Source organism: Phocoena sinus, chromosome 2 (genome assembly GCF_008692025.1).
Source record: "Phocoena sinus isolate mPhoSin1 chromosome 2, mPhoSin1.pri, whole genome shotgun sequence".
In the NCBI taxonomy this organism is placed as follows: domain Eukaryota; kingdom Metazoa; phylum Chordata; class Mammalia; order Artiodactyla; family Phocoenidae; genus Phocoena; species Phocoena sinus.
In genome coordinates, this window is record NC_045764.1 from 93449597 (window position 1) to 93460595 (window position 10999).

At 39.3% G+C, this 10999-nt stretch overlaps 1 pseudogene; it reads right to left on the minus strand.

Annotated features, from left to right (window-relative positions):
- Positions 1 to 9282: 9282 nt before the first annotated feature.
- Positions 9283 to 9644, minus strand: LOC116749922 (annotated as a pseudogene).
- Positions 9645 to 10999: the final 1355 nt, after the last annotated feature.

A 10999-nucleotide genomic window follows, 5' to 3' on the forward strand; every position in this document is an offset into this window, starting at 1 on the left:
AGAGTAGCCCCCGCTCCCCGCAACTAGAGAAAGTCCGCACTCAGCAACGAAGACACAATGCAGCCAAAAATAAATAAAATAAAAAAAGAACAAAAAAAAAAAAACTGATGTGGTTGAGTATCTGGCCCAACTGATCTCAGGTGGGAACTCCTAAGTCGTGGCAAGTTTTCTGTTGATCCCCAAAAAGCTGCGACAACAAGTTGCCCAGTCTCCAGTGTCCCAGAAACTTGATAGGGGGCCCTATCCAGGTCTGCATTCCCTGAACCCAGAGGTCGCTTGTTCTTATTAAAAAATGAACTTAAACCTCCCCAAGTCACAGAAACATGGCTTCTAAACCCAGAGGTCTCTAGTCTCCCACAGGAGGAACGCAACACCCCAGAGCAGTCGGTACGAAGTTCCCACTCACAGAGGTTTCTGGTTCCTTACCAGGAAGAACACAACCTCCCAGAGTTACAGAAACCCAAGGTTTAATTTGTCCCACCTGAAACCCCAATTGCACGTTCCTGAAATTCTGCTTTAATCAAAAGTGAAATTATCCCAACACTTGCACTTAAATATAGCACCGGTTCTGAATTCTACTCACCCTCTGAAGTCTGCTGGCACCGAACAAAGTTGTTCAGGTGGGCACTCCACCCACAGAGATCAGCCTGTGAGCAGTCTCTGAGCTGGTAGATACCAAGCAGACCTCTGACCGACCAAGACACCCCAAGCGGCCTGATCAGTAGCGGAGGTAAGCCCTGGAGGAGTTGCCCCCACCAACTGCTTCACCCCAGTGTGGCCGGCCACCCTAGTCCCTGATCAGGACCCACCAGCGTCTCCAGAAATTGTTACCAGACTCAATGGGTCTGTGGCTTGGGGTGCATAGCCAATGAACACGCCAAGTACTTTTGATCAAAGCAGAGGTGTTTTTCACTTGTGACAAGTAAGGAGACAGGGAGATAGCTCTCAAAACACTGTCTCCCAGCACAGCAAGATCAGGAAGTGTTAAGCTAAGGGTGCATGCATATTCATGAAAGGGTGAGTGTGATCTTTCACATGGAGGTGGAGTTCTAGTTGAGCAGCACAACATGTTCAAACATACTTGCCTGTTAAAAAATGACAGCAATCCCTGCCCTTGGGGTGGACATTTTAGTCTTAAAATGAGGCAAAGTTTACTCTAGGTTAACAAAATCCAGGCACCTAGTTGAGTGAAGTCAAGAGAGTCAGCAAAGGTCAGCGTAATCAGTCCTTAAGCTCCAGTTAGTTTAGTGGTTGAGTGTTCAAGGGGGTTTAGATTCTGCAAACAGCTCAAGGATGTGCTTATGGCTGGTCTTTACCTTTTTTTGTGTGTGTGTGGTATGCGGGCCTCTCACTGTTGTGACCTCTCCCGCTGCGGAGCACAGGCTCTGGACACGCAGGCTCAGCGGCCATGGCTCACGGGCCCAGCTGCTCCGCGGCATGTGGGATCTCCCCAGACCAGGGCACAAACCCGTGTCCCCTGCATCAGCAGGCGGACTCTCAACCACTGCACCACCAGGGAAGCCCTGGTCTTTACCTTTGATATGGAACTGGGAGATTTTGTGACTGATTTATTGTATCTGCTATGATTACTTCTCTTGCCCAACAATAATTCCTGCATTCTTTGATTTTTTTAAATAAATTTATTTATTTTATTATTTATTTTTGGCTCCATTGGGTCTTTGTCGCTCTGCGCGGGCTTTCTCTAATTGCGGCGAGCCGGGGCTACTCCTTGTTGCGGTGCGCAGGCTTCTCATTGCGGTGGCTTCTCTTGTTGTGGAGCATGGGCCCTAGGTGCATGGGCTTTAGTAGTTGTGGCATGTGGTCTCAGTAGTTGTGGCTCGTGGGCTCTGGAGCGCGGGTTCAGTACTTGTGGCGCACAGGCCTAGTTGCTCCATGGCATGTGGGATCTTCTGGGACCAGGGCTCAAACCCGTGTCTCCTGCGGGTTTCTTAACCACTGCACCACCATGGAAGCCCTCTTTGATCTTTTAAAATCATTAATTAGTGAGACCTGTTCTTTGTTTCACATGAAGACCTAGGAGGCCATAGTTCTCCTTCCTCCCAATCATCAGTAAAGAGAACACAAAGAGGTTTCTGAAATTCACACTCTGGTTCTTAACTTAAGCTTGTCCAGCACATGTTACAATTTCTCTTATTGCCTAGTATGGTATTCTACTTCGGCAACGTATGACATACTCTAGTTTAACCCCAGCCCTTCCTTATTACTGTCTTGCTAACAAATCTAGCAGGGTAGAGAAAAAAATTTTCCTCCTCAGCAGTTTACACTGAAGTATATGGATACATAAACTTAACATTTTGTTAATAACCATTAAGATCTTCTGGGATGGTGTATATTGCACTGGATAATAGCTGCTATGAAAAAAATCTCTTGTGAATTTGGTTAGTGTGAGTCTAAATATCTTGCTGAGTTCCAGTAAAGGTAATTTGTGTACTTGCAAATCTGAGCATCAGACTGGATTTTGATGTTTTTTCCAAGGAAATGATACCATGGTGATTAAAATTTTCTACCTCATTACATTTTTGCCCTTGTTAAGTATTTCTAGTGAATTTTTTTTTTTTTTTGTGGCTGTACCATGGCATGTGGCATCTCAGTTCCCTGACCAGGGATCCAACTCATGCCCCTGCACTGGAAGTGCAGAGTCTTAACCACTGGACTGCCAGGGAATTCCCCCTAGTGAAATATTTTAAAAGGGTTGGAATATATGTATATACATATATATACACATATATATATATATATACACACACATAAATAAATAAATATATATATATATTTGTGCCACTTGGGATTTATACCATTTTCAGTCTAAACATCTTGACTTTCTTCAGCTGTGAGTGTAATTACTCTCAGCTATATAGGTCCTACCTGGGCTCAGTCTGATATGTTATTCATTGTTCATTTTCATAAACTTTGAAACTGAAGATATGAACATTTTAAGAGCAAATATATCAGTAGTGCAAATCAATCTCTTGCGCCTCAGGTATTCTTCATTTGTGGAAACACCCACCTTCAAAATTTCATCTGTTTTCCAAGTCCAATCTGTAACCTTGGGACTGAGTGCTGTTATGAAGTACAATAATGATCTCATTTTCTTATTGACCACAAAAGAAAAAAGACAAACATATGGTATATATTAATACAATATAGAAACATAATATATATTTAAAACATCATGTAGAAGAGCTAAGTGATAACAAAAATATTACTTAGAAATAAATATATACGGACTTCCCTGGTGGTCCAGTGGCTAAGACTCCGTGCTCCCAGTGCAGGAGGCCTGGATTTGATCCCTGGTCAGGGAAATAGATCCCACATGCCACAACTAAGAGTTCGCATGTCGCAATTAAAAGATCCGGCATGCCACAACAAAGATCCCGCAAGCAGCAACGAAGATCTCGCAAGCAGCAACGAAGATCCCGTGTGCCGCAACTAAGACCCGGTACAGCCAAACAAACAAACAAACAAATAAATAATTTAAAAAAGGAAATATGTTAGACTTAAGTACATAGTAGAAAAGAAGACTAAAAATTGAGCTAGATATCTACCATCGCAAGAAGTTGGAAAAAGAACAGCAAAATAAACTTTAAAATAGTAGGACAGACAAAATAAGATATAATCAAGGATTAGTAAACTGGAAAACTGCAAAGCCAAAATTTGATCTTTTATTTTAAAATGCTAATAATCTCCTGGCTAAACTGATCAAGGAAAAAAAAGAATAGTTCAAATGGCCAAAGTCAGGATCAATAAAGGAACATAGCCTCACATTGTAGAAAAAATAATAAGCTATATATAATAGTAATTATGAACTATTTTATGCCAATACATTTTAAAACCTAGATTAAATGGATGAATTCCTAGAATTCACCACACTAACGGATAAAAGTGTAAATCACAGAATCATCACGATAAATAAAATAAACTATGATAAAACTTTAGTATCCACTCATGTTAAATTTCTTAGAAACTAAAAGTAAAAGGGAATTTTTCTTAACTGGGTAAAGGGTATATCAACAGCAACAGTGACATCACAAAACCTTCAGTAAACATCACACTTAATCGTGAAACTTTAAAGCTTTACTTTGAGATAACAAGACCAAAGGTTGCCTGCCTATCACCATCTCTAATAAACACTGTACTGGAGGTTTAACCTTGTGCATTAAGGCACAAAAAAGAAAGAAAAAGAATAATTATTGTAAAGGCAGAAATAAAACTCAGTTTCAAAGATGATATGATTATGTATATTAAAAAATTGAAAAGAAATTTCATAAACTATCAGGATTATTAAGAGTTTTAGAAAGGTGGCATTACAAAAATCAACATACAAAAATTTTATTTTATATAATAGCAAAAATAATGACATTTGAAAAAGATATCTTCTATAATAACATCAAAAAGTAACAAGAAACAAAATATATACACAATCTCTACTGGGAAACTTATAAAACTTTATCAAAAGGCTTTGACTTGAAGACTACATAAATGAAGAGACATTTATGGATTGGAGACTCAAAATTGTAAATATGCCAATTTCTCTCAAATTGGTCTATTGATTCAATGTTATCAATAAAAATCCCAACAAGTCTCCCTTTCTCCTGTGAATCTTTACAATCTGATTCTAAATTTTATGTGGAAATGCAAAAGGCTGAGACTAGCCAAGGTGATACTGAAGAAAAATAAAATGACAGGACTTTCCTCTCCAGATATTAAAATTTATCTTGAAGCTATAGTAATTAAGACTGTTTTATTGGCTTGGCTATAAACAAATAGGTCAGTGGAACAAAATAAAGAACCCATACATATACGGATTCTTCATTTATGACAGAGGTATCACATGTCATTTCTCAGTAGGGAAAGAATGGTCTTTTCTTTTTTTTTTTTTTTTTTGCGGTACGCGGGCCTCTCACTGCTGTGGCCTCTCCCGTCGCGGAGCACAGGCTCCGGACGCGCAGGCTCAGCGGCCATGGCTCACGGGCCCAGATGCTCCGCAGCATGTGGGATCCTCCCGGACCGGGGCACGAACCCGTGACTCCTGCATCGGCAGGCGGACTCCCAACCACTGCGCCACCAGGGAAGCCCAAGAATGGTCTTTTCAATAAATGATGCTCAGACAACTGGGTAGGCACTTATGGAAAAAAAAAAACAAATAAACTTCTACCTCACATCATATGTAAAACTAGCTTCAGGTTTATTAAAGATATGACTGTGAATAGAAAAATTACGAAGTTTTAGAAGATAAAATAAAGGACTATCTTCATGACTGGGTTTGGGAAAGACTGATATACTTGTGAAAACAATTTAGCTTTATCTAGTAAAGCTTAAGATTCATATATCTTTTGACTTAGAAACTTCTCTCTTTAGAATGTGCCCTACACTCTAGGGCCTAGAGAAACATTTGCATCAGAAATAACTAGAATGTCTATCACTGAATTGTATGCTTATGGTTAAAATGATCAATATTATGTATTTTACCACAATAAAAACTATTGCACACCAAAAAAGTTAATTGAAAAAAATAATTCAGGGCTTCTCTGGTGGTGCAGTGGTTGAGAGTCCGCCTGCTGATGCAGGGGACATGGGTTCGTGCCACGTTCCGGGAAGATCCCACATGCCGGGGAGTGGCTGGGCCCGTGAGCCATGGCCGCTGAGCCTGCGCGTCTGGAGCCTGTGCTCCGCAACGGGAGAGGCCACAACAGTGAGAGGCCCGCGTACCGCAAAAAAAAAAAAAAAAAAAAAAAAAAAAAAAGATAAAAGAAAAAAGTAATTCACTAGAAGGATAGGCTTTTAGAAAAATTTAATTAATTTATTTTTGGCTGCTTTGGTTCTTCGCTGCAGTGCGCGGCTTTCTCTAGTTGTGGCGAGTGGGGTCTACTTTCATTGCGGTGCATGGGCTTCTCATTGCAGTGGCTTCTCTTGTTGCGGAGCACGGGCTCTAGGGTGCCCAGGCTTCAGTAGTTGTGGCACGTGGGCTCTAGAGCGCAGGCCCAGTAGTTGTGGTGCACGGGCTTAGTTGCTAAGCCCGTTAACCACTGCGCCACCAGGAAAGCCTGAAAGATAGACTTTTTAAAAATGTGCTGAAGCAATTCTATGGGCATAGGAAAAAAATGAACCTCAATTTAAACCTTTAGAAAAATTAATTCAAAATGGATAAAAGATTTAAATGTAAAGCATAAAGCTATAAAACTTTTAGAAGTACATGGAGGAGAAAATCTTCAGGAACTAGGACTAAGTGAAGAGTTCTTAGATATGCCACCAAAAACACAATCCATAAAATAAAAATTGTTAGTTGGAGTTCACCAAAATTTTAAGTTTGTTCTGCAAAAGACCCTGTTAAGAGGATGAAAAGACAAGCTCTAGACTGGGAAAAAAACATTTGCAACCCACATATCTGACAAAGGAGTTGTATCTATAATACATAAAGAACTTTCAAAACTCAGCAGTAAAAAAAAAAAAACAAATAAGAAAAACAATCCAGTTTGTTTAGACTGTCAGAAAAACGGGCGGAAGACAAGAACAGACATTTCAGACATACAGATGTCAATAAACACACAAAAAGATGTTAGCCATTAGGGAAATGCAAATTTAAACCACAATCATATTATTATACCTCTGTTGGAATGGCGAATGTAAAATTGTGCTAATAATACTAAATGCTGATGAGGATATAGAGAAACTGGATCTCTCATGCATTGTTGGTGGGAATGTAAAATGGTATACCCACTCTGAAAAATAGTATGATACTTTCTTATAAAAGTAAATATACACTTGTCTTATGACCCGGCAAGTTCTTGGGCATTTATCCCAAGGCAATAAAAATGTATGATCATACAAAATATGTTCATGAATATTCATAGCAGCTTCGTTTAGTATAGCCAAAAACTGGAAACAAACCCAGTATTTTTCAATGGGGGAATGATTAAACAAACTATGATACATCCTTACAGTGGGAATAACCCTCTACAATAGCAAGGAACAGACTATTTATACACATGGCAACTTGGGTGGATCTCAAAAGCATTATGCTGAGTGAAAAAAAGCCAGTATCAAAAGGTCACATACCGGGCTTCCCTGGTGGCGCAGTGGTTGAGAGTCCGCCTGCCGATGCAGGGGACACAGGTTTGTGGCCCCGGTCCGGGAAGATCCCACATGCTGCAGAGCGGCTGGGGCCCGTGAGCCATGGCCGCTGAGCCTGTGCATCCGGAGCCTGTGCTCTGCAACGGGAGAGGCCACAAACAGTGAGAAGCTCACGTACTGCAAAAAAAAAAAAAAAAAAAAGGTCACATACCTTATAATTCCATTTATATAACATTCTAAAATTGACAAATTATAGAGATGGAAAACAGTTTAGTGGTTGCCAGAGGATAAGGATGCAGGTGTGGCTGTGACTATAAAGTGGAAGCAAAAGGGAGTCGTAACTCTGTGGTGATGATCAGTTCTGTATCTTGATTGTGGTGGTTGTTACACAAATCTATATATACATGGGATAAAATTGCATAAAACTACACACACACACACACCAAATGAGTTGCATATAAAAACTAGTGGAACTGAATAAGGTCTGTATTTACCTCATATAAGTGGAATCATAACAATATTTGTCCTTTGTGTCTAGCTTATTTCACTAAGCATAGTATTTTCAAGGTCCATTCTTATTGTATCAAAATTTTATTCCTTTTGTGGCTGAATAATATTCCATTGTAGTATATACCACATTTTGTTTACCCATTCATCTGTTGATATACACTTGAATTGTTTCCACCTTTTGGCTAATGTGAATTATGCTGCTATGAACATTAATGTACAAATATCTTTCCAAGTTCCTGCTTTCGGTTCCTTCGGATATATACCTAGGATTGGAATTGCTCAGTCATTTGGTAGTTCTATGTTTAACCTTTTCAGAAACCGATAAATTGTTTTCCATAGTGGCTGCATCATTTTACATTCATAGTGGCTACATTATTTTACAACAATCACAATGTTCCAAATTCTCCACATCCTATCCAACACTTATTTTCAATTTTTTTTTTTTTTTTTTTTTTAAATTTTTTTTTTTTTTTTAAATTTATTTATTCATTTATTTATTTTTGGCTGTGTTGGGTCTTCGTTTCTGTGCGAGGGCTTTCTCTAGTTGTGGCAAGCGGGGGCCACTCTTCATCGCGGTGCGCGGGCCTCTCACTGTCGCGGCCTCTCTTGCTGCAGAGCACAGGCTCCATACGCGCAGAGCTCAGTATTTGTAGCTCACGGGCCCAGCTGCTCCGTGGCACGTGGGATCTTCCCAGACCAGGGCTTGAACCCATGTACCCTGCATTGGCAGGCAGACTCTCAACCACTGCGCCACCAGGGAAGCCCTTATTTTCAATTTTTAAAAACTTATATAACCCATCCTAGTAAGTTTAAGGTGGTATCTCAATGTGGTTTGAATTTTCATTTCCCTAATGACTAATGATGTCATCAAGCATCTTTTTCATGTACTTTTTGGCCATTTGTAGATCTTTAGAGAAATGTCTATTCAAGTCCTTTGTCCATTTAAAAAAATAGAGTTGTCTATTTATTAGGTTGTAAGAATTCTTTACATATTCTGGATACTTGATCCTTCTCAGATATATGATTCATAATTATCTTTTCTCATTCTTTAGATTGTCTTTTCACTTTGATATTCTTTAATGCACAAAACCTTTTTATTTTGATGAAGTCTAATTTGTATATATATATTTGTTGCTTGTGTAATCTCTAAAATCCCATTACCCTAATACATATAAATAAGATGTGGTATATTCATGCAATGAAATATTATTTGGTCATAAAAAGGAATGAATGAAGCTGATACATAACTTGACTGAACCTTCCAACATTATGCTAAAGAAACCAGTCATAAAATATCACATATTATATGCTTCCATTAATATGAAAGGTCTAGAATAGGCAAAGTCATAGTAATAAAAAGTAGATTATATGGTGCTTTACGATGACCTAGAGGGGTGGGATAGGGAGGATGGAAGGGAGGCTTAAGAGGGAGGGGATATGAAGACGTGTGTATTCATATGGCTGATTCACTTTGTTGTACAACAGAAACTAACACAGTATTGTGAAGCAATTATACTCCAATAAAGAGCTATTTAAAAAAAAAAAAAGGAGATTACTAGCTGCTTTAGGGGTAAGGTGGGTTGGGGTGATGTGAAAATAGGGGGCAATACCTAAAGGCTATGGGTTTTGTTTGTTTTGCACGCAGGAACCCAGCATTTATACATGTGGGGCTGAAGGGGTTCACTCACTCCAGTGGTGGCCGAAGTGTGGGGCCCTGCACAGGTAGTGCCGGTTCATGGTGTCCTCAGCCCTGGCTCTGTGTGACTGGAAGAACACTGCCTCCTTGTGGCGGCACTTTTGGCAGCGGTAGTGCTCGGTTCCAGGCAGCATCTGGTCCTGGGACACGTCAGTGATGTTCTGGGTCAGTTGTGTTATGTTGCTGACGTAGATGATGCCCCGTTTTTCTTCTCCAGTTGGTATCACAATTCTAGCATGCGTAGAAAAGAATGCGGTTGTCTTTGTCCCCTTGGGTAAAACATGTTACACTCCTGGCAGAATATAATAACCATGAAGCCTGGTTCCTAGGTCCTGTCTGTTTCCATAGCAACACCTATGGATGTTTTTAAAAAATTGTGGTAAAATGCACAAAAATTGACATCTTAACCAATTTTAAGTGTACATTTCAGTAGTGTTAAGTACATCCACATTGTTGTACAATCTCTAGAATTCTTTTTCATCCTACAAAAGTGAAACTCTATACATATTAAACAAGAATTCCTCATTCCCCGCCCCCTTCCACTTTGTGTCTATGAATTTGACCACACTCAGCATCTCATGTAAGTGGAATCATGCAGTATTTATCTTTTTGTGACTGGCTCATTTCACTTTGCATAATATCCTCAAGATTCATATGTTGTAGCATGTGCCAGAATTTTTTTCCCCTTCTTAAGGGTGAATAATATTCCATTTTATGTATATAACATTTTATTTATCCATTCATCAACTGATAGACACTGAAATTGCCTATAAGTGAATATGCTATGAACGTGAGTGTACAAATATGTTAGAGTTCCTGCTTTCACGTCTTTTGGGTATATACCCAGTAGAATTGCTACATCGCATGGTTAATTCTTTTAATTTTTGAGTAACTACTGTGCTGTTTTCCATAGCAGCTGCATCATTTTATTTCCATCAATTCAACAGTGGACAAGGGTTCCGATTTTTCTGCATCCTTGCCAACACTTGTTATCTTGTCTTTTTCCCTCTTTTTTGGGGGCCGCACTGCATGGGCGTGCAGGATCTCAGTTCCCTGACCAGGGATCGAACCGGTGCCCCTTGCAGTGGGGACTGAGTCTTAACCACTGGACCACCAGGGAAGTCCCCATCTTTTTTTTGATTACAGTCATTGTAGTGGGTGTGAGTGGTTATCTCATTTTGGTTTCAATTTGCATTTCCCTAATACAAATAATGCGCATCTTTTCATGTGCTTGTTGGCCATTTGTGTATCATCTTTGGAGAAATGTCTATTTAAGTCCTTTGCCTATTTTTAAATTGGGTGATACGGGTTTTTTTGTTTTTGTTATTGAAGTTCTTTGAGTATTCTGGATATTAAGCCCTTATCAGATACATTATTTGCAAATATTTTCTCCCATTCTATACATTACCTTTCCACTCTGTTGATTATGTCCCTTGATGCACAAGTTTTAAATTTTGATAGTTCTATTTAACTATTTTTACTTTTGTTGCTGTGCTTTTGGTGTCGTATCTAAGAAATCATTACTGAATCCAATGTTTTGAAGCTTTTCCCGTTTTCTTCTAAGTTTTAGCTTAGATCCATTTATATCTTTGATCCATTATGAGTTAATTTTTGCATATGGTGTAAGAGTCCAACTTCATTCTTTTGTATGTAGATATCCAATTTTCCCAGCACCTTTTGTTGAAAAGTGGGTTTTTTTTT